The sequence below is a fragment of the Dromiciops gliroides genome, chromosome 2 (assembly GCF_019393635.1).
Source record: "Dromiciops gliroides isolate mDroGli1 chromosome 2, mDroGli1.pri, whole genome shotgun sequence".
Classification (NCBI taxonomy): Eukaryota; Metazoa; Chordata; class Mammalia; order Microbiotheria; family Microbiotheriidae; genus Dromiciops; species Dromiciops gliroides.
Genome location: NC_057862.1, coordinates 356,529,444 through 356,552,554, shown reverse-complemented (window position 1 = coordinate 356,552,554; position 23,111 = coordinate 356,529,444). Strand labels below are relative to the sequence as shown.

Genomic DNA, 23,111 nt, shown 5'->3' with positions numbered 1-23,111 from the left:
ATTAATATTCAATTATATTCATATCCCACAACTTCTTCAGTCATTTTCCATATGATAGATCCCCCACACCCTACCTTAATTTTTAGTTCTTTGTCATCACAAAAAGAGCTTTCTATGTTTTTATACATAAAAGTCAGGGTCTCTCACTGTATCCAGGGTCATCTCTAGTCATCCTGATCTATGTCTTGCCAGTGGACTCACAGGACTCTGGAAGAGAGAGTGAAACTGATGACTTTGCAGAGGTTTGCCCCACTTAAATCCAATTTGCTGTAACTGTTGGATGCTACACAGTTAAATGAAGGCTTTCCCTAAGTGGCAGCTCATAAGTGAGCAGTTGTACAAATTGCAGGTGGAGGAATTAGTCCCTGATGATGACATAACCCTCAGTGAGGGTGAGTTAAGGGCAGTAACAACCTTCGTCCTACGCAGGGTGGGACCATGGTCATTTCTGATGAATCATATTTTAGAATTCTAGAAACTTGGAGTTAGAAGGAACTACAGAAGTCTCCAATCCTGCCCATACCAGAGCAAGACATCCTTACTGAAATGGAAATGGATCCCTGCAGGCTACAAAATCACTTAGAAAATCACAAAATTAATATTATTTATGTAATATTGTATTTTTATTTGTTTTGTTAAACATTCCCCAATTACATTTTAATCTGTTTCTGGTCACATTTTTGTCAACTTGGAGGGTGAGGGAGACACCTCTGCTCTACAAATCCCAGAGAAGGAGTTTCTGCTTAAAGTCCTCCAAGGATGGGAAGCTTGCCTCCTAAAGGCAGCTTGTTTTACTTTTGGGTAGCCCTAATTACTGGGAAATTTTTCTTATGTTGAACCTAAATCTGACTCTTCACTATCCTCAATCTTCCTTCTTCCTTTCTTTCTTCCTTCCTTTCTTTTTCTTTCTTTCTTTCTACCTTCCTTCCTTCCTTCCTTCATTCCTTTTCTGTCTGTCTCTTTCATATCCCCTGAACCAATCAGAGAAAGCTCAATTCTTTCCTCATATGGCTGTCCTCCTGGTACTTCCCTAAGTCTTCTTTCCTCTAGAATAAATTTCTTTTAGCCATTTCTTTTATGGCATGTTCACCAGTGTCCTAACTATCCAGTCACCATCCTGTGGATACTCATGTTGTCACTAAACACAATCCAGATGCAGTCCCATTAGGGAAGAGGACAGCTGGACTTTCCCAGTGGCTGATAGGAAATGTTTAACAACTGGAAAAATGTATACATGTGCACTTAAAAAATTAATCTGCATTATTTAATAATTACTTAAGTCTAGAAGCCAATATAATAGTTAAGTCAAGCAGATTACCCATTTCTGAGGTATAAATACTCACTTTGTAACTTTGCCAGTTGGTGGCAATCTCATGAGATTCAGTGACACTGGCCTCCTGGATGTTCCTCAGAGATCTCCTCACAGCAGACATTTTGGCCATCTCTCATGCCTGGAACTCTCTCCCTCCTCATCTCCACCTCCTAAGTCTAAGCTAAAGTCCCACCCTCTCTAAAAAGCCTTTCCCAGTCCTCCTTTAATCTTGCTTCCTTGCTTCTATGATTATCTTCTATTTATCCTCTCTATATCTTATTTGTACATCATTGTTTGCAAGTTGTCTCCCCCACTAGACTGTGAGCTCCTTGAGAGCAGGGATTATTTTTTCTTCCTTTCTTTGTATGCCCAACGTTTAGCATATCATCTGACACATTGTAAGTTCCTGATAAATGCTTGTTGACTTGTCTTGACTTTATCGAGACCAAGCTGCCATTCTCCACTGTTGGGATGACTGAATAAGATCATTCGATGAGCAAGCATATAGTAAGGACCTGCTCTGTTCTAGGCTCTGTGGTGGGCCCTGGGGATAAAAGACCAAAGTGAAAAGATGGTAAAGCAATTACTTCTGTGGGAGGCATGGATAGGATAAACATTAATGAGATGCTTTCCAAGGGGAAGAACCAATGAGATTACTCAAAGGACTTGTCTTTGAAGCATCCATCACCTGCCCTCTCAGTGAGCTTTGGTTTGGCCTCACATGTAGGTCTGTGAACTTCCCTTACTGAGGCTTTTCATCTGGCCTTGAAATAGCAATGTGAGTTGAAGTCTTTTTTTCTATATTACATTTCAATAGATTACAATTTAAATGTGTGATTTTAAGTTACAATTCAAACCTTCCTTGGAATTTGAAGAAGATAATAATAATAGTTCATCACATTTAAGGAAGCATGTTAATAAGCTGGAGAGCAAACACTGGAGGGGGTCACCCAGGATGGTGAAGGACCTTCAGTAGTTCATAACTTTTGAAGATCACTTGAAGAAACTGGAAGTGTTTAACTAGGAGGAAAGATGTCTTTAGTGAGATGGTGGCTGCTGACAGGTATTTGAAGGGCTAACCTGTTGACAAGCAGCTTGATGTAGCAGATAGGGAGTTGGCCTCAGAGTCGAGAAGGCCTCTGTGACACATGCTGCCCGTGTGACTCTGGGCAAATCACTTGACCTTTCACGGCCCCTGGATGATTCTCTAATGGTTTAAGTTGCAGAGCAGGTGCTGATCCACAGTGGCAAAGAGCATCCCTCAGTTGTTGATTCTATGCCAGTTAAAGCACAGGCTCTATTTTTAAAAAGCCCTCCAGGATAGCTAAGTGGTGTAGTGGATAGAGCACCTGCCTTGGAATCAGGAGGACCTGGGTCACCCAGCTGCCCCTCCTATAAATTAGGAGTAGCCAAAATTAGAATGAGCTCCACAGGTAGTTTGTTCCACTTCCCTAGAGCTCTTCAAGCCATGGCTGGATGGCCATTGTTGGGGTGTGGTGGTGGTGGGGAAATCCTGGATCAGGTATAGGCTAGACCGGAGAGCTTTCATGGTCCTTTCCAGTTCAGAGGTGATGCAGTTCTGAGAAGCCCCAAAGTCCTGCAGTTTCTTTTTGCTTTTTGTTTTTTGTTTTTTCTTTTTGCAGGGCAATGGGAGTTAAGTGACTTGCCCAGGGTCACACAGTGTCAAGTGTCTGAGTCCAGATTTGAACTCAGGTCCTCCTGAATCCAGAGCCAGTGCTTTATTCACTGTGCCACCTAGCTGCCCCCCCCCGCAGTTTCTTTTGTGAGTGTGCCACCTTCACCAGCAAAAGGTGTATGTTCACTATGCCTCAGTGGACCATCTTAATAAGTTGTTATGACTAAAAATATACTCCTCCCTCTTAGCTAAACATCTGAGCTTCTTGAGAGCAGTGACGGTCTTCTTCTTTTCCTTGTATCCCCAGTACTTAGCACAGTATGGAGTAGGTGCTTGAAACAGACTCCCTGACTGATATTGAGCCTTTCTGGCTATTTCTCCTATGACAGATGTCTGGTCTGTCTTTTTTAAAAAGTATTTTATTATTTTCCAGTTACATATAAGGATAGTTTTCAACATTTGTTTTCATAAGACTCTTAGTTCCAAATTTTCTCCCACCCTCCCTTCCTCCCCTCCTCCCCAAGACAGAAAGCAGTCTGATATAGGTTATATATGTACAATCACATTAAACATATTTCTACATTAGTCATCTTGTGAAAGAAGAATCAGAGTACAAGGGAAAAAACCTCAAAAAAGAAGGGAAAAAACGGTCCAAAAGTAGAAACAGTATGGTTCAATCTGCATTCATAATCCATAGTTCTTTTTTCTGGATGTTGAGAACTTTTCCTATCATGAGTTTTTTGAAACTGTTTTGGATCATTGCACTGCTGCGAAGAGCCAAGTCTATCACCATTGTTCATCACACAATGTTGCTGTTACTGTATACAATGTTCTCCTGGTTCTGCTCCTCTAAGTCAACATCAGTTCATGGTCATTTCTGGTCTGTCTTTAGGTCCATTTTTAGGACCTCTCTATCTTAGTTGGTCCTTATAGAACACAGACTTTCAGAAACCAGGGTCCCATCTCCATGCTGAGATGAATGAATGAGTTATGGATGGATGGATGAAAAAGGATTTATTAAGGCATAATACAATAAGACAGAAATATTGGAAGAGAGATGGCCCCTACCTTCAAGGAGCTTGCCTGCAATATGAGACAATAACAGATATAGAGGGATGGTGGCCAGGGGATGGAATTTTAGTTTGGGAAGTCACAAAGGGAATGCTCTTGGCAGCAGCAGGTAGATGGTAAGATGGTCTGGATAGATGAATGAATGGCTGGATGGGAAGATGAAGCACTATTGGGTGTCTAAAGTGAATAGTAAATAGAATAGACTAAGAATGCTAGTTTGGAATGAGTCATCTGGGCTGAGCTCTAAGGCTGATGTTTCAATAATAAGTAGTATCAGAAAAAGTTGTTGTTTGTCCTTTGTTCTCAAAGAGGACCATGACATAGGGGAGGTGATGTCATGACTTGCATGAACTGGATTTAAATGAGGGAGGGCTGTGCAGTCACCAGTCTCACTCTCTACTCCAGAGCCATCTGGGTCCAGTGGCAAGATATACATCAGGATGACTGGAGATGGACCCAGATGTTTGAGGCAATTGGGGTTAAGTGACTTGCCCAGGGTCACAGAGCTAGTAAGTGTCTGAGGTGAGATTTGAACTCAGGTCCTCCCACTATACCACATAGCTGCCTCATCAGAAGAAGACTTTGAGGGATACAAACATTAATAATATCACATGCTTCCATTGTACTTTACAATCAACAAAGTATTTTCCTAACAACAAATCCTTGAGGCAAGTAGTCTCATTTTACAGATGAGAAAACAGAGCCAGCATGGGAAAATTTCTTGTCATTGGTCATGAAACTAGTAAATGTCAGAGCCCAGTTGGAAGTGGCTTTAGAGGTTTTCTTCTTGCCGCATGTGAATTCAATGGGAAGCACTGTGGGGCAGTGGAAGAAATGGTGGATTTGGAATCAAAGTTGCTGTATACATTTTAACCCACTTCCTACACCATAAACCCCCACGAGGGCAGGACCATGTCTTATGTCTCCCCCAACACCAAGCACATACAGGAGCTTTCACGGTGTCCTCAATAAATATTCGATGGGTGAGTAAATGAATGAATCCCATGATTGAATGGCTGGGGTTGTGAAGGAGCTCTTCCTTACAATGGGCCCAAATCTACTTTTCTGAAACTGATCTATCCTCAGGAGCTCAGTGAATGTTTGTTGAATTGAATTCAAGATTCCTTTATTTTCTTTTTTTCTTTTCTTTTCTTTTCTTTTCTTTTTTTTTTAGTGAGGCAATTGGGGTTAAGTGACTTGCCCAGGGTCACACAGCTAGTAAGTGTTAAGTGTCTGAGGACCGGATTTGAACTCAGGTACTCCTGACTCCAGGGCCGGTGCTCTCTCCACTGCGCCATCTAGCTGCCCCAAGATTCCTTTATTTTCAATAAGTCCTCTGTTGTCTTGCTGCCACTTAGAACAGGGGTATTAAGTGTGCTGAGTACTCTGTGGGTCAAATCAAAGGCTTAGTGTCTGCTTGGAAAGAGATTCCATTCGCAGAGATGTAGAGGAAAAGCTGAAGAGAAGAGAGTGTAAAAGTGATTTCTCACAGTAGAGAGCATGAATCGCATCCACTGTGTAAGAGGGAAGACCTGCACCTACACCCTCAATCTTCAGTCCCCACACCAGTGATCACGCCCATTACGCCCATGATTGGACCACATCATCCTGAAGGGCAAACACTCCAATTTCTTACAAACATAGCCTGTACAGGCTCCAGCAAGGATCCAGGTGAAAGACAAAAGGCAGTGTGGTTTTTATCCTAATGTGATTCAGATCTTCAGGCACTCCCAGGGATAGCCGCACCAGCAGCAGTAGCATCTGTATGGGCAAAGATCACAAAGGAAAACTGATATCCTGAAGTTGGAGCCATAAAGGGAGAAAGGAATCACTCCCCTGGAAAAGAGACCTCGCTATCTCTGGGACAAAGTAGAGAAAATAGCTGTGATCAAATGTCCTTCAAAAACTCCAAGTAGTTGAGGTCACCTGGTCCCTTCTGCCCTCAAACCCCTTACCTGGTGCCATCTATTTTTTGAGAACCCTGAAGCTTTTTTAGGGGATGGGGGGAAACCCCTCTAGAAAAAAAAAATAAAGACATTTCTCCAAAATGTCTAGAATTCTAAATCAAGGGCTCTTTCCAGTAGTTCAAAGACATTTCTCACGGTTTTTCTAGATAATCAAATCCTAAAACAGTGTGTGAGTAGCCCAGGTGGTCTGACAGCATGTCTCTAGTGTTTTAATTGTGCTCTTTCTGTAGCAGGGTCTCTCTTTTTTTTTCTTTTTTGGTGGGTCAATGAGAGTTAAGTGACTTGCCCAGGCTCACACAGCTAGTAAGTGTCAAGTGTCTGAGGCTGGATTTGAATTCAGGTCCTCCTGAATCCAGGGCCGGCGCTTTATCCACTGCACCACCTAGCTGCCCCCAGCAGGGTCTCTTCATGACTGGGTCCCACAATTGTTGGCCTTTAAGATGATCATGGAGCTTGGAATGTGTGTTCAGGGAGAAGTAATTTCTGTGACCCCAAACAGACATCTTATTATTTCAACTCTTCCCTCTGGGCTCTAAAACCTCAGCACCTGAGGCTCAGCTTGCTAGCCCAGATAGCAAGATGTCTACAGCTCTGAGACAGCACAACACAATTCCTCCAGTACTCTGTCTCTGTCCTCACACACAAGCTTTCTGGACCTTACAGAAAGGAGGAGTAGCTGTCCAGAGACGGCACAGAAGTGTGCATTCTCTCTGTCTGCCAAGTCATCCAGTCCTGAGGCAAATGGACTGAGGAGCTACTGTTTGCCTGATTTACGCTGGTGGGGAGAACCCCAGCCTGGGTTTGCTCATCTCTCGGCCTTTGCATTGTGCCATTCTCCTATGCCATTCCACTTTTCTTTTGTTGTGTCTTGGATAGTTCTGATGACTGAGTTTGACGTGAAAGTTTGGCTGTGGTAGAATTTAAGTTCCTTGAGGGCAGGAGATGGAAGGTAAAGTAGGAAGAAGAGCAAGAAGGCTAGTGTCAGTGGATCATTCATAGAGCACATGGAAGGGAGTAAAGTATAAGAAGACTGGAAAGGTAGGAAGGAGCTAGGTTACAAAAGGATTTAAAAGCCAAGCACAGGATTTTATATTTGATTCTGCACATAATAGGGCAGCCAGGTGGCACAATGTATAGGAAGACCAGAGTTCAAATCCAGTCTTAGACACTTACTAGCTGTGTGACACTTAACCCTGTTTGCCTCATTTTTCTCATCTGTAAAATGAGCTGGAGAAAGAAATGGCAAACTATTCTAGTGGCTTGACCAATAAAACCCCAAGTGGGATCACAAAGAGTTAGACATGACTGAAAAATGACTAAACAACAACTGAAGGTAATAGGGAGCCACTGAAGTTTATTGAGGAGGGGAAAGGTTGTGTATTAGCTTTGGAACACCAAGACAAACAAAAACAGACCTGTCCTCAAGGAGTTTATATTTTACTGGCAGAAAACAACATCTATGCAGATAAGCAAATACCAATTATATAACAAAATAAATGCAGTGTAATTTTGGTGGGGAGGAGGTGAAGGAATAATAACCATTGTTTTCAGTCTTGAACTAGCAAATACTAAATTACAGATACTGCATTTTCATGCTAAGCTCAGTAAACTAGATGTAGTAGCCATGGTCTCCTTTTACTTTAGGTTGAAGAGGGGGAGGAGTTTCTATTTTCTTTTGCAGGCCTTCCTCCTCCTCCTCCCCGCCCCCACATCCTCGGTAATCAGACTTCTGTTTTCCTTGGGAAAGTAGTCCAGCTTTGGAATTTGGAGGGAATAAATTTGGAAAGAAATAAAAGAAAGGATTCAGTATGTGAAAAACCCCCTAGGACAAGGCAAGGCAGGGCCCCCAGTATCTTTCCCCTTATCTGTCTTTTGGGGGAATTGTTTTATGTTGTGGCAGGGTTTAGTTTGGGGAGATTTTTGCAGTTGGAAGACAAAACTGATATCCCCCTTCCCTGCCCAGAGGAAGGAGCAGATCAGCTTCTGAGATTAGGATTTCTCCCTACAGACTGATTTAAACCAGGGCTTGTAAGGAGGAGGATCCTTGGGCACTCAAGGTGGGTGGAAGTGGAATTGTTCACCTGTCTCACTTTGATTTACTCTGATGGTTTCTTGATCTCTTCCTGCCCTCCAGTGGTGTAGTTCACAGCCAAGCCTTACCTCCTCCTCCTGTACCATTCTTATTCATGTCTTTCCACGGTGTCTTCCACAGAGGTGCTTGTAGGCCTTCTTGGTCTTTGTATTTTCTAGATATCTGTTATTGATCCAGGCGGATCTGGTGTCTCAGGTTTGGAAGTAAAAGGAAATGAGGCACGCATAGACCATCTATTAATTAACCAAAGGTTTCCAATAGCAAGGAAAAATTGTTCAGCAAAGATTCAGGGGGAGGGGGAGGTGAAGGTTCCCAGCCTCTGTGTCAGCCATGCTTGGCCTGCTAAAGTTGCTGCTGACTTCTTGGAGGCCGACTCTTTTTTTTTCTCTGAATAGAATTTTATTTTCCAAAATACATGTAAAAACAAAATTTTATGAAAGACTTATGAAGATTGAGGCCGAGTCTTCATACTTAAAGCAGCAGGAAGTTCCATCAGTGGCCAGAGCCTTAGTCCCATGAACCAAAAGTCTCAAGGATGATGTCAGTGTCTTCTCAATCATTCAAACAACAAACTGGTTAACTGCTTACTCCCCAGCAGGCACAGTGCTAAGTACTAGGAAAATAAAAAAGGAGCAAAAACATGGGATCTGCCTTCAAGGAGCTTACATTCTAATGGAGAAGAAAACAGTTAAGTACAGAAACAAAACATGTATAGGGTAGATGGAAAGTAATCTCAGAGGAGAAAGCACTAGCATCCTGGTGGATTGGGAGAGTCCTCCTTGAACTGAGTCATGAAGGAAGCCAGCGAAGTTACCAGGAGGAGGTGAGGAGGGAAGGCATTCCAGGCATGGGGAACAGTCAGTGCAAAGACTTGGAGATGGGAGATGGAGAGTCATATGTGAGAAACAGCAAGTAAGCCTGCATGGCAGATATTGACATGAGTCTAGCACGGGCAGTCCAGTTCATTGTTACTCTTCATTCTTACATGTCCCCAGGGGGTATGAAAAACTTATTAAATTTTAAAAATTTACTTCATTAAATATTTCTTAATTACATTTCCAAAATTTGTTAATATTTATTTTAAAAATTTTTGAGTTCCAAATTAGACATGTGAAGCTATACAAAATATATTTCCATATTAACCATGTTGCAAAAAAGAAAGAAAGAAAGAAAAAGCAAGAAAAATAAGCAAAGTAAAACAAAAGTATGCTTCAATCCGCACTCAGAGTTTATCAGTTCTCTCTCTCTGGAGTTGGACAGTGTTTGTATGAAAAACTTACTAAGGAGGGACAAGAAGTATTTGGTAACTATATCATCCTACTGAAGTGAATTAGTCTTATTTCTTTTGTGCATATGCATGGTATTCTAAGCCTAGGATTTATTTCCTTTCGTATCAAATAGGAGTACAGGAAGGTGTCCTCAAAGTCAAAGGGTCACAGAGCCTGAAGCCCTGATCTACCTGGAGTAGACCTTGTGCTTATGTTAATAGATATAGAATAGATCCTAGAGAGCTAATTTAGTTAGACATGTGTGTGTGTTTGTGTGTGTAAAGGAGAATAATGAGCCATTATTTTGCATTATAGCTCTCTGTATTAGGGCCTTGTCCCCCATGAAACAGTGAGTTATATGAATTGAGACTGTCGTTTATCTCATCTTGTATCCCCAACCATTATCTAGAAGTAACAATAATGATAACAGTACACATTTATATGGCACTTCGAGGTCTGCAAAGAGCTTTAAATGTTAATTCATTTGCTCTTCACAACAACTTGGGGAGATAGGTACTATTATTATTCCCGTTTTACAGATGAGGAAACTAAGGTTCAGAGAGGTTAAATGACTTGCCTATGGTCTATGCATCTAGAGATAGCTAAATGGGCCTAGAGTTAGGAAGACCCGAGTTCCCGCACAGCCTCAGACACAACTCAATGGATCACCACGTTTATCAAGCCCAACTCCCTTGTTTTTAGATAAGAAAACAGAGAGGCCCAGAGAGGAAATAACCCAAAGTCCCCAACTCCAAATCTGCATTGTACCATATTGCTCTCCAGAGACACCTTTTTTGGGGGAAAACCTTTAGAATTGCATTTTGTTCTATACAGTAGAATGTAAGTCCCTTAGGGTCAAGGCATTTTTGTCTTTGTATACCCTGCCCTAGCATACTTCCCAGCACACATTAAGCACTCAATAAATGTTTATTTCACTGAATTGAATTAATGCCAGATAAATTGGGGATGTAATCAATGGCACACATGATACAATTTTGTGAACATACAAATGAAACTCTAACAAAGAGCCTGCTTTGCCTATCGTAATGTACCAGGCTGCCTGCCTGCCTGCCTCAGAGGAAGGAAGACCTGAGTTCAAATTCTGCAAGGTTCAGATCACAAACCCCAAGGTATATATATATATATATATATATATATATATATATATATATATATATATATATGTGCTTGTCCACTGGCTATTCACCACTGCCTGGGAGGATGGACTATGCAAAATCCAAAGGGAAGAGGGATTCCCTAGCAATGGTAAAGTCTTCCAGATGTTCTTATACTGGAGTGGACATGCTGATACATTAAACCCTGAAACATTTGCAGGCCTCCACTGAGAAAGCTCCGTTATTCTAAAGAGAATGGCTCAGCCATCCATGTTGGAAAACCCAAGCTGCCTAATGTCTAGTTACCACAAACTTGCAGGGGTGAGGAGGACCGGTGGCCAGGGGGAGATAGGAATTCTGCCTCCTCAATGTCTCAATGGCATTATAGACCACAGATTGCTAGTTTGAAGGCACTGTATTTTTGTTTTGTTTTGTTTTTTTAGTGAGGCATTTGGGGTTAAGTGACTTGCCCAGGGTCACACAGCTAGTAAGTGTTAAGTGTCTGAGGCCGGATTTGAACTCAGGTACTCCTGAATCCAAGGCCAGTGCTCTATCCACTGCGCCACCTGGCTGCCCCCTTGAAGGCACTGTAAAGGACTTACGGTCTTCCTCTGGACCTGGGGAGCCTTCTCCTGTCATTTCTATATGTCCTGAAGCTTTGTGAAGATCCCGGCCAGCCTCCGGATGCTGCAGGTGGCTCCTCCATAGTGGGAATGGCATCTGTCATCTGTTTCCAATAGACTTGCAATGCAAACACTGCCTGGCAGGGCAGGATCAGTGGGGTAGCCCAGACTGCTGTTATGTCAGCTGAACGGATCCTGTGACATGGCTGGTGCAGGGTGCCGGCGGCCTCTTCAGAAAGGGGCCGCTCTGTTTGCTGTGCCTTGTAATTGGTTTCTTGGTGAGTAAGCTTCAAAGCCCTGCTCAAACACAGGGTTGTTGACAAAGCCAAGAGGGCAGATAAAGTGGGCTTGTTGCTTTGCCCAGCAGGCTCCCCAGGGCAGTGAGTAGAGACCAGGCGCAAACAAAACATTTGGGAGGGAGAGGTAAGAGATGGTGGGGTCAAACACCTTTTTTCTGGTTAAGCTTTTCAGAATTTCTCATTCATCAGAATTTCTACTAGTGATAGTGTATTGGAAATGAATTTTATCCATGGTCCCTGAGATTTGAGTAGATGTTCACAGGGGTCCTTGGTAGAATCCACTGGCCACCCAAATTCTAGTGGACTCTGTTTCCATCCAGTGCAATGTTCTTTTTCTTTGCCTTATTATTCCTGTTGTCTAATAAAGGGACCATCAGGTAGGACACTTTATAAAGACCTGTTGTACTATGTGGAAAATAAAATGAATGAGAGAGAGAGAGAGAGAGAGAGAGAGAGAGAGAGAGCAGTGAAGAGATTGCGAGTGGGAACAGTCAGCCATGCGTTGCATCTGAGAAAATACAAAGGTGAAGAGGTGAAAAGGATGTCATGAAATCATAGATTCCAAATTGTAAAGGGCTTTAGAACTCATTGAGTTCAACCTCCTTCTTTTGGAATTCCCATCTTACCTTCCCCTCCCAATTTTTTTATTTTTTATTTTTGTGAGGCACTTGGGGTTAAGTGACTTGCCCAGGGTCACACAAGGTGTTTCCTTGATGAAACAGAACTCAGGTCGTCCTGAATCCAGGGCCAGTGCTCTATCCACTGCGCCACCAAGCTGCCCCCAAACTCCTTCTTTTAAAGATGAGGAACCTGAGGCCCAAAGAGATCCTCATGTTGGCTGAGATACTGGTGGAACTGGGCAGGCCCCTACACCCCTGTAAAACCAGCCAGGACTGTTGTGGGGGAAGAAAGTGGTGTAGGTTAGCTTTGCCCCCAGCTGGGCAAAATGAATACAAAGGCAGTTTTTAGGACTTTGGCACAGAGCTTCTTAGACCCCAGGGAATCTTCTTGCCAACTGCTGCTTATCTCCTTGTGGGAGGCTTTTATCTGTTTTTATCTTCTTAAACTGTTTTTAGGGGGGTAAGTTGGGGACTGCTTCCACCTGGGGGTATTGGAATATGTTTTTAGTTAGTGGACTGTTTGCTTAGACCCTGGGGCTCTGAGGGATACATTGCACCAGATGCTGAATCTCTGCCATTTCAAACAGACATTTGCCCAGAGTCACACAGAGAGTATCCAAGGCAGGATTGGAACCCAGGTATTTCTTGCTGACCTCAAGTCCAGCACTTTAGTACACCACAATTCCTCTTGTGTTCTCAGAGAAATGTACACTGTGAGAATAAGGTGGTTGATAGACAGCCTATGCATTCCATTGCTGTCCTTGGGATGTCAAGAGATTGAGGGGACATGTTGAGGAGACCCTCAGAAGTGAATGTATGGGAAGCATGGAGAGGTCTGCATCTTTGGAAGGGATACTCCCCCCCCCCATGCAGATGAGATGACAGAGCTCATAAAATCACAGATCATTATTGGCATAATGAAATATAGCCATTATAGCACTGGGATTGACTTGCACCCAGAGTATATGGCTTCTGTTTGCTGGGAGGTGTAGAGTGGGCTCTGAAGGAGGAGAGTGGAAATGGGGAGGACATGTCAAGAGCCCTCCCTTACCCATAAGTCCCCAAATCTTGAACCTAGAAAGTCAAGCTGAAAAGAACCTTAAAATGGTCTAATTCCGTGATCTCCAATGTCATTTATCTCATTGCTTAACTTCTATTAAAATATTTTCTCTTCATGAAGACCCGTTAATCTGTTAGATACACATTCCTCTGAATAAGAGCTGACGTATATGACATGGGACACTGCACCCCTGATTTAGTTCCACCATTTCACCTTAAGATATTGAGCAAGGGTCCTTAACCTGGCATCTGTGAACTTTAACAAATATTTTGATAGTTGTATTTCAGTATAATTGATTTCCTTTGTATTATTTTGCTTTGTACATTTAAAAACATTTTTCTGAGATGGGGTTCATAGAATTTGTTGTTGTTTAATTGTTTTCAGCCGTGTCCGATTCTTTGTGACCACTTTTGGGAGTTTCTTGGCAGAGTGGTTTGCCATTTCTCTCTCTGGCTCATTTTACAGCTGAGGAAACTGAGACAAACAGGCTTAAGTGGCTTGCCCAGGGTCACACAGTTAGGAAGTATCTGAGGCCGGATTTGAAGATGAGTCTTCCTGACTCCAGGCCCAGCACTCTATCCATGTCACTGTCTAGCTGCCCATAGGATTTACTAATCTGTCAAAAGGGTCTATGACACAAAGAAGGTTAAGAACTCCGGCTAACAATGCTCTTTGGAGAAATCTGACAACCTTCTGCCCATACATTTACAATCTATTAACTCAGGTCTCAAAAGAACATTGAGGGGCAACTGGGTGGCATGAGAGTAGCCCAGAATAGACAGGCATGGATAGGTCTGCATCATTGGAAGGGATACTTTCCTCCCACTGGCCCTGGATTCAGGAGAACTTGAGTTCAAATACGGCCTCAGATATTTGACACTTACTAGCTGTGTGACCCTGGGCAAGTCACTTAATCCTGACTGCCCCGCAAAAAACAAACAAACAAAAGAACATTGAACAAAAATGATTAGAAAACAGCTAATCTGTACTTCTTAAGAGAGAGATCCCTTGTCAATAGTAGAACACATCCAAACATCAGAGGAAAAGCTTTCCAAGAGAAAAAAGAAAAAAAGAACTGTGTCCTGGACTGTGAACACCCTACTAAGTAATTTACATCTGCCCATTGACTCTTAGAGGACTCTTCTGCATCTTGGGTTCTTTGAGCACTACTGTATATGGCAGGCCATAAGAGTGAGTGAGAGTCTATATTCATCCAATTCCCTGTGTCCAATGAGTGAATTGTAAGGGCTTCCAGATGTGGGATACCCACTGAATTGTCAGCAGGTTTTCCCCACCAGGTATAAAGGTTAGGGCTTGAGTCTCCAGAAGGAAACCTCAGCTCTTCATGCTTTGGCATGAAAATAAAGGCGCGCTTTGCTCATAGTCAGGGCTTAATAAATTTTCATTAAATTGACTCTTGCTGTCTCAGAACTAGAGGGGACTTTTTGGATCATCTAGTGTTAAGTCACTTAGTTCACATGGGGGATGTTTTTCTACCATATGGGAATTTCCTTGGGGGTAAAGAACCATAATATAATCCCTTCATGTCTTTGGAGACTCAGCCTAAGAGGTTCAATTTTTCAATTGCTGTAGATAGTAAAAGAATCGTCTGTTTCCAGTGACTTGTATATTTTGAAATTTTCTTTATTAAGCTCACTAATAGAATTACACGCTGAAGAAGTGACCTTATAAAATGAGATTCCAAGATGCTATGGGATCCTTTCCTTTTTCCCTCAGTTGACTTTTATAAAGTCTCTGGTTAAATGGCATCCCTGAACAGTGTGTCTTTCTTATAGGATCATAGATCTAGAGCTGAAAGAAACCTTTCATATCTTCAGATTTTACAAAGGAAGATACTGAGGCCCAGAGAAGTTATATGACTTACCCAAGGTCACACAGATAAGAACTGGTAGAGCCCAATTTTAAATCTAGGACCTCTGACTCCAAAAACTGTGCTCTTTTTTGTTTGTTTTCTTTTCTTTTGCAGGGCAATGAGGGTTAAGTGACTTGCCCAGGGTCACAGAGCTAGTAAGTGTCAAGTATCTGAGGCTGTATTTGAACTCAGGTCCTCCTCAATCCAGGGCCAGTGCTTTATCCACTGTGCCACCTAGCTGTCCCCAGACCTGTGCTCTTTCTACTCTACCATGCAGTCTCACAATTATAATGTCTTATTGTTTATAGAAGAGAATTAATATACTAGAACAACAGTAGCTGGTCAGTTCCACTTAACTAGCTGGTCATCTCTGTGTCAGGCACTGGGTATCCTAAGTCGGATGGCTTTAGGAGTCAATGGTATTGTTTTGTGACCATAGACTTGAGAATCTCCAATTTGGGGCAGCTATAAATCTGCATACCATGGATCACCAGGGGAGAAAGAGAAGAAAGTAAATGTGGGAAATAAACTCCTCCCCACTCCCCAGAACCTGTATGACAATGTATGTAACCTGTATGTGTGACAATGGCCAGAAATGACATCTTCAGATAATGGGCTTCTCTCACTACAAGTCTTCAGGTTAAGGGTGGAAGGACCACTTGGGGATATTATATAGGGGATTCTTGTATGGATATGGGACTAGAAGACCCCTGTCATCCCTCCTGACTCTGAGATTCTGTGACTCTGAACAAAACACCTTGGTTCTCTTGTGTTTTTCCTCTTACCATATCTTTTTGGACAAGATGGAGAATAAACATAGGCTGAATGATAGGACAATTAGATAAGCTCAGACAGATAATCATTTTGGAGAGGGGGACAACTTGTGATTATATTAGTGTTAAGGAAATTCCCTCTACTGATACAGATCAGCCACTTTTAAAATAATAATTTATTTTTAACATTTACTTTGTAATTTAATATTTTCCCCAATTATATGTAAAAACAATTTTTAAAATTTTTGTTAAATTTGGGGGTTCCAAATTCTCTCCCTCCTCCCCCCACTGAGAAGAAGAATTATCTCCCTCCCTCCAGTTCCTCCCTTTACACATTGAGAAGGCAAGCAATATGATATCCATTATATATGTTAAAACATGAAAAAGATATTTCCATAATAGCCTTGTTGGGGGAAAAAGTAAGAAAAATAAAGTGAAACTTTAATTCAACTGAAAAAAATCATACTTTAATCAGATCAGCCACTTTTCTAGAACTTGAAATCTTAGAAAGTTACATGGGGGCATTGAATGGTTAAATACCTTGCCCAGGGTCACATAGCTATTATATGTCCGACTCAGGATTTGAACGCAGGACTTTCTGACTCTGAGACCAAGTTTCTATCCATTACACATTATTGTTGTTGTTGCTATTGATTATTATTTTGTATGGTTAATATTTTATTTTAATAATTGATATAATAATGGTGATACAATGGAACACATCAGAAATATCAGTACCCTGCTTCATAGAAATGCTAAGGTTCTGACCACTGAGTGTGGAGAAAATGAACTGAGGACATGAGCACTTTCATTATGTGCCAGGGCTACATCATAACAAAATTGGAAACAGATCTCACCAGTTCTAGTCAGGAGCTTCCTGCTGCTTTTTCTCAGCTCCATATCACTCAACAATCTATTGCTGGCCAGGGCAGGGCAATAACTTAAAAACAAAAAACCAACCAAACTTCACCTTTAAACCTATATTAGATGAACTCAAGGAGTTACTACAACCTGGAAAAAGTCGAAAGGTATTAAAAGATTATTAAAAATCTCCACTTGATACTACTACTAATGAAACTTGACAAAGAATGCTGAAGTCTCAAACAATTTTGAAAAAATGGGCATATCAAAAAGTGATTCCAAGAACAATATGAACAATCAAAAAAATCTATCTCACTTTATTTTAAAGGCAGGAGAAATAAAGAAATAAGGGCAAGACAGAACTGCCAAAAAAAGAAGGTTGCAGAAAATTTCTGTATCTATATGATTCCAAGAAGTCCAACAAACCAGAAATACAAGTTGGATCAAATTAGAAAGAAGAGCTTGTGCACCAGCAATGAATGACAGATCAATTATGTCAAAAGAAATCATTGAAATCTTAGCCTTTCTGGAAAACTGGGAAGGGGAAAAGCTGGAAAAATGACATAATCTCAAATACTTCACAGTGATAAATGAAATACTAAAGACTTTTTACCAGCTTCCTCTCAGATGTAAACCTGATATCCCCTTTCTTGGTAGGAAATATTAGAGAGGTAGAATAATGGATAGGGCACTGGACTTGGAGTCAAGAAGACCTGAGTTCAAATTCTGCCTCAGCCACTTACTAGCTGTGTGATCCTGGACTTAATCTCTTTATGCCTCAGTTGCCTCATCTATAAAATGAGTTAGAGAAGGAAATGGCAAACTAATCCAGTATCTTTGCCAAGAAAACCCCATGAAAAGTTGGACAGAACTGAAAAACAACTGAACAATGTTAGAATGTTACAGTATGTGATACCCACATAGAAAACTATTCTCTATCTAAAACATGCCACCAACACAATATTGTCAACAATTATTCATATAAAGTAAGGAATTTCAGGGAAACAGTTCAAGCTAAAGATAGTTCTGCCTAGCCTTAAATCCATTGTCATCTCACCTAAATAGAACTAATTATGCCTTCCAAATTATAGAAATGGAACCAAAACATCTTATCAACTATTTTATGTCTATGAATGCATTCAGCTTTTATGGCTTCATCAAAAAAAAAAAAAAACACAAAATAAGTAGTTCCTTTATCGCCACAAATCTTTCTTCAGTGGTATCAGAATGTCATCTAGGCTCAATAAACATAAAATTCTTAAGTGCGCCAAATAAAGATAGAGACTGAAGACTTTAAGTTTGAATCTGAAGGACACATTGAACCAGCGAATAAAGATGACACCTACAGATATGTTAGTTTCCTCCAGGCAAAGATGTCAAAGGAGAAGGCTGGGGTTGGATAAGATAAGATGCCTATAAAAAGACCAGGACCTGAAAGTGAAATCAAAAGATTCTTGATCAGTAAAACCCACATGACCTTAGCCAACATGTTGTTTTTTTTTTTTTTTTAATATCAAACAAATGGCTGAGTCATAAGCATTTGTTTGTGGAAACAGGTTTATGATGGCAATTCCAGACTAGGTCTGGCCCCCAGAAACTACAGAAGCACTAATTATCCCTAGGGAATGAGTCCAGCCTTTATGATTAGTATAGACTATACAAGGAAACAGTGGAATTACTGCAACATATCACCTCAGTCTAGAAATTTCATTCTTAGCAAATCCTTACCAAGACAAGACCCAGAAGCCAGAATTATGCATCAGAAGCTCACTATTTTTAGTACACTGACAGATAAATCCATATGCTACATATGCAAAATAGCCTAGACAACTCAACCATTAAACTGTAGGAGAACAAGACTATTATCACAGATGGAGTTGTTTTCTACAATCACCTGGACATACTATTGATTCATAAAAACTTAAGAACAGTGTTTTTAAAAAAAATGTCATTATCCTCAGTACTTAAAACCTCTAAGCTGCAAGGTATAGAGACTCTACTTGGCCAAGGAGATTAAATTCATGAGAGAAGAGGATGAAATCCCTATCCTCCCTGGTGCCTTGTTCTCTCCTGGTTGTACTAAAAGATGCTTTTCAGGGAGCCTACAAAGGATGAACTTACATTCTAATAATTTTATAGGCAGCTAGATGGCACGGTGAGTCAGGAAGACCTGAGTTCAAATTTGACCTCTGGTGCTTATTAGCTACACAGACCCTGGACAAATCACTTTGCCTCTGTCAGCCTTAGTTTCCTCATGAGTAAAATGGAGAGAATAACATCACTTCCTCCCCAGGGTTATTGTGAGGATCAAATGAGATAATATTTGTAAAGCACTTGGCACAGTGCCTTGCATAAAGCAAATGCTGCATAAATGTTAGCTATTTTTATTATCAATATTATTAACTACATAAAGCAGTTTAACCACCTTTAGTAGTCCATAGAACATTAAAGATAAAAGAAAAATAGGAGGACAGCGACATGTCCTAGAATCATGTCTATCTGAACTTCAATGAGAAAGATTACAATGAAATGATAACAGTAATCATAATTCACATTTATAACATGATTTAAGGTAAAGTCCTTTATTTGGGTTCAAAAATGAGTTGCATTTGTATAAAATAATTAGAGATGTGGCTTAGCATTTCAGGTGAACTACAGATTGAACATAAATCAAAGGTGATGTGCCAGCTAAAAAGCTAATGCAGTATTAGCTTTCATTAATAGAAATCACACGTTCAAAAAAGGGAAGTGATGGTCTAACTTTCCCCTGTCCTAATCAAATCTTATCTGTCTTGGCAGGCCACATCAACTTTTGGCATGACATATTAATCAACTGGCATTTAATAAGTGCTAACAACGTTGTCTTTAAGTACTTAAGTTTGCCAGAACACTGTGCAAAGAACCGCCTTCCCAAAATAAAAACAAAACAAAACATGAAATCAGCCCATGCTGTCTAGGAACTCACAACCTGATGGAGGAGGGAAGCTATATAAAACTAGGAACAGACAAGGTATATAAAGGATTAACTTGGAGATAATCTCAGAGGGAAGGCACCAAGATTGAGGAGACCTAGGAAAGGCTTCCTGCATTCAAAGGGGCTTTAGCTGAGACTTGAAGGAAGCCTGGGGAGCCAGGAGGTGGAGATGAGGACACTGATAAACTGAAGTGTGTCTGTAGGACTGACGCTTTGAGGGGTGGCATGAGGAGATGAAGAAGAGATGATTTAGGGGGCACAAGATAGTTCTTTTTAAGTATCTCAAGGAATGCCATAGGAATGAGAGACTGGCTTTATTTAGTTTGGCTCCAGAGGGAATAACTAGTGGATGGGAGATAGCAAGAGGAAATGGAAGTTCATTAAAAGGAAGGACTAGTGAGGAAGCTAGGTGGCGCAGTGGATAGAGTAGCGGCCCTGGAGTCAGGAGTACCTGAGTTCAAATCTGGCCTAAGACACTTAACACTTGCTAGCTGTGTGACCCTGGGCAAGTCACTTAACCCCAATTGCCTCACCAAAAAAAAAAAAAAAAAAAAAAAAAAGGAAGGACTAGCAATTAGAACTGTTAGAAAAGAAACACGATCCCATCATTGAAAGGGTTCATGCAAAGACTGGACAACTGTCTCTAGAAGGAACTCCTGAATTAAGAGGGAGATTGTATTTACATGACTTTACGAAATAGGGAAGGGCATGGAATAAGGAAGACTCATCCTCATGAGTTCAAATCTGGCTTCAGACTCTTAACTAGCTGTGTGACCCTGGACAAGTCACTTAACCCTGTTTGCCTCAGTTTCCTGTCCAATGCGCTGGAGAAGGAAATGGCAAACCACTTCAACATTTGTCAAGAAAACCCCAAATGGGGTCATAAAGAGTTAGACATGACTGAAAAACTGCTCAACAGCAATAACATAGGTGGCATAGTAGACAAAGCACCGACCCTGGATTCAGGAGGACCTGAATTCAAATCCGGCCTCAGACACTTGACACTTAACTAGCTGTGTGACCTTGGGCAAGTCACTTAACCCTCATTGCCCTGCAAAAAACAAAAAACAATAACATAACAGGGAGTTGATGCCTAAGGCATAAAAGGAGATATTAAGCAAGCACCTTATTGCCCTTGATGAATTCAAGTCATCTGGCCCAGATGAACTAGATATACATGTACCAAAAAGGCTGGAAGTTATGATTGTTGAGCCACTGCCAATGATATTTAAAAGATCATGGAAGATGGGAGAAGTACCACTGGAATAGAGGGGAGCCAATGTTCTGATTTTCCAAATAAAGAGAAAACAATAGAGCCTGGAAACAATAGGAAGTGTGCTTGGTTACTAGAGAAATTCTAGAAGGGATCACTAAACAGATGGATATAGAATATCTGGAAATAGAAGCAACATGGCTTAAAATCCTGGCCATTCTGGCCTGATTCCCTTCTCTTTTATGCAGGGAATGCTGTAAATATAGTTTATCTAGACTTTAGCAAAATATTGGATGAAGTATCTCTTACAATTCTTGTAGGAAGAGAGATAAAGACTAAGTGATTGTAAAGTATAAAAAGACTGGAAAGTAAGAAATAGTTAAGTTGGGAAGTCAAATGGATTTTTTTGGGGGGGGTGAGGCAGTTGGGGTTAAGTGACTTGCTGAGGGTCACACAGCTAGTAAGTGTTAAGTGTCTGAGGCTGGATTTGAACTCAAGTCCTCCTGACTCCAGGGCCAGTGCTTTATCCACTGCACCACCTAGCTGCCCCCAAACAGATTTTTTTACATTTGATTTTGGAGGTAACAGGGAGCCACTAGAGTTTACTGAGCAGGGGAGGAACATGGTCAGACCTGTGTTTTTGGTAGATAACCCTGGAAGCTGAGTAGAGGATTGGACTGGGGAGAAACTCGAGGCAGGGAGACCAACCAGGAAGTTATTCAAGTTTAGTCGGTTGATGAATATTAGAAGTGCAATTTGGGGCAGCTAGGTGGTGCAGTGGATAGAGCACTGGCCCTGGAGTCAGGAGGACCTGAGTTCAAATCTGACCTCTGACACGTGACACTAGCTGTGTGACCTTGGGCAAGTCACTTAACCCTCATTGCCCCGCACAAAGTGCAATTTGAACCCTGGCATTCTGTTCCCTATGCCCAGCTGCCCCTCAATCTAGTCATGCCAAGTTCACCTCTCACCCAAATGGAAATGGAAAGTGATTCTGGGCTCTTTAAGTTATCAAGGAGATGAGAATGTTCCATTACCAAACAGAAGAAGGGTTTGATATAAAAACAAAGAAGAAACGGGTTCTGAAGAGGCATCTGGCTACTTCAGGAGGCTGGAAGGTGGAAGGACATGTGACAAAGGAGAAAGGGAAGAGAGGAACCAGTGAAGCCTTGGAGGGAAGCACTGCATGAAGAACAGAGAGGAAGGGAAGGCGCAGCTGTGTGAGGCCAAGAAAGAAAGATCAAATACACAACCAGTGGCAGATCATCTAAAACGTATCAGAGGAAGAAGACACAAATCATGGTGGTCAGTATCTCTGCTAAGGAAGCAGCAATTTGTCCATCTGACATTAGCAATAGACAAGCCTGCTGCTTTTCAGGACATGATAGAGAGCCTCCCAAGACCGGTGGCTATGCCCCCCTTCTGGTGGTATGATGCTGCCTGAAAGCATGGTTGGGATTCTGGGATCTTGGTTTTCCAGACTGCCTGAGAACTTCCAGTGAGTGACTGAGCTCACTACCATATTAAGGCTGCCCATTCCATTTTTTTTTCTTCGGAAGTCCTGAGATAGGGAAAGGGATAGGACCTGTTATTTCATTGATATAGGGAACTTCCACATGAGGGGACTCAAATTGTGAAGCCAAACAGGATTTTATATTTGATCCTAGAGGTAACAGAGGACCATTGGACTTTATTAAATCCGGGTATCTGTGGGACTCACCTTCACTCCCTCTTCTGGATACTGGATCTCTGAAACTTGGTGAGGACTGAATATGAAAGAAAAATAATGAATATGTCAGTCCCCACTGAAAGCAGATCATCACATCATCGTGATAGTCTTTGGGTCTGGGAATGCCAGGTATCCTGGTCGAGAGTGATGGTATACATAAATAAGAAGAGATCACATTTCTGTTTGTTTGGGGTTTTTTTGTTTGTTTGTTTGTTTTTGCAGGGCAATGAGGGTTAAGTGACTTTCCCAGGGTCACACAGCTAGTAAGTGTTAAGTGTATGAGATCGGATTTGAGAGAGAGAGAGAGAGAGAGAGAGAGAGAGAGAGAGAGAGAGAGAGAGAGAGACCCTGAGCCCACAAGAGAGAAGGAGTGGGAGAGTGAGAGCACTGGCCTGGGAGCCAGGACCTCTCTCATTGACCCAAGTGATTTTGGACAAATCACTCCTCCCCACTGGTTTCCATTTTCCATCTGTCAAATAAAGTGGTTGAACTCAGTTTCCTCTAAAGTTCCACTGGCACTCTAAGGATCTTTTGACTACAGGGAAAGTCACAAGGAAGTGAGCCTTCAGCTCAGTTCAGTTCAGATACCACATTTATTTTAGGGTCTATGTATACAAAGCACTTG

The 23,111-nt window shown here is 41.5% G+C and overlaps 1 protein-coding gene across 6 annotated transcripts in view; it reads left to right on the top strand.

The window, feature by feature from the left end:
• Positions 1 to 23,111, top strand: part of COL23A1 (collagen type XXIII alpha 1 chain) — a 494,698-nt gene that overhangs the window by 156,056 nt on the left and 315,531 nt on the right. The window lies entirely within an intron of this gene.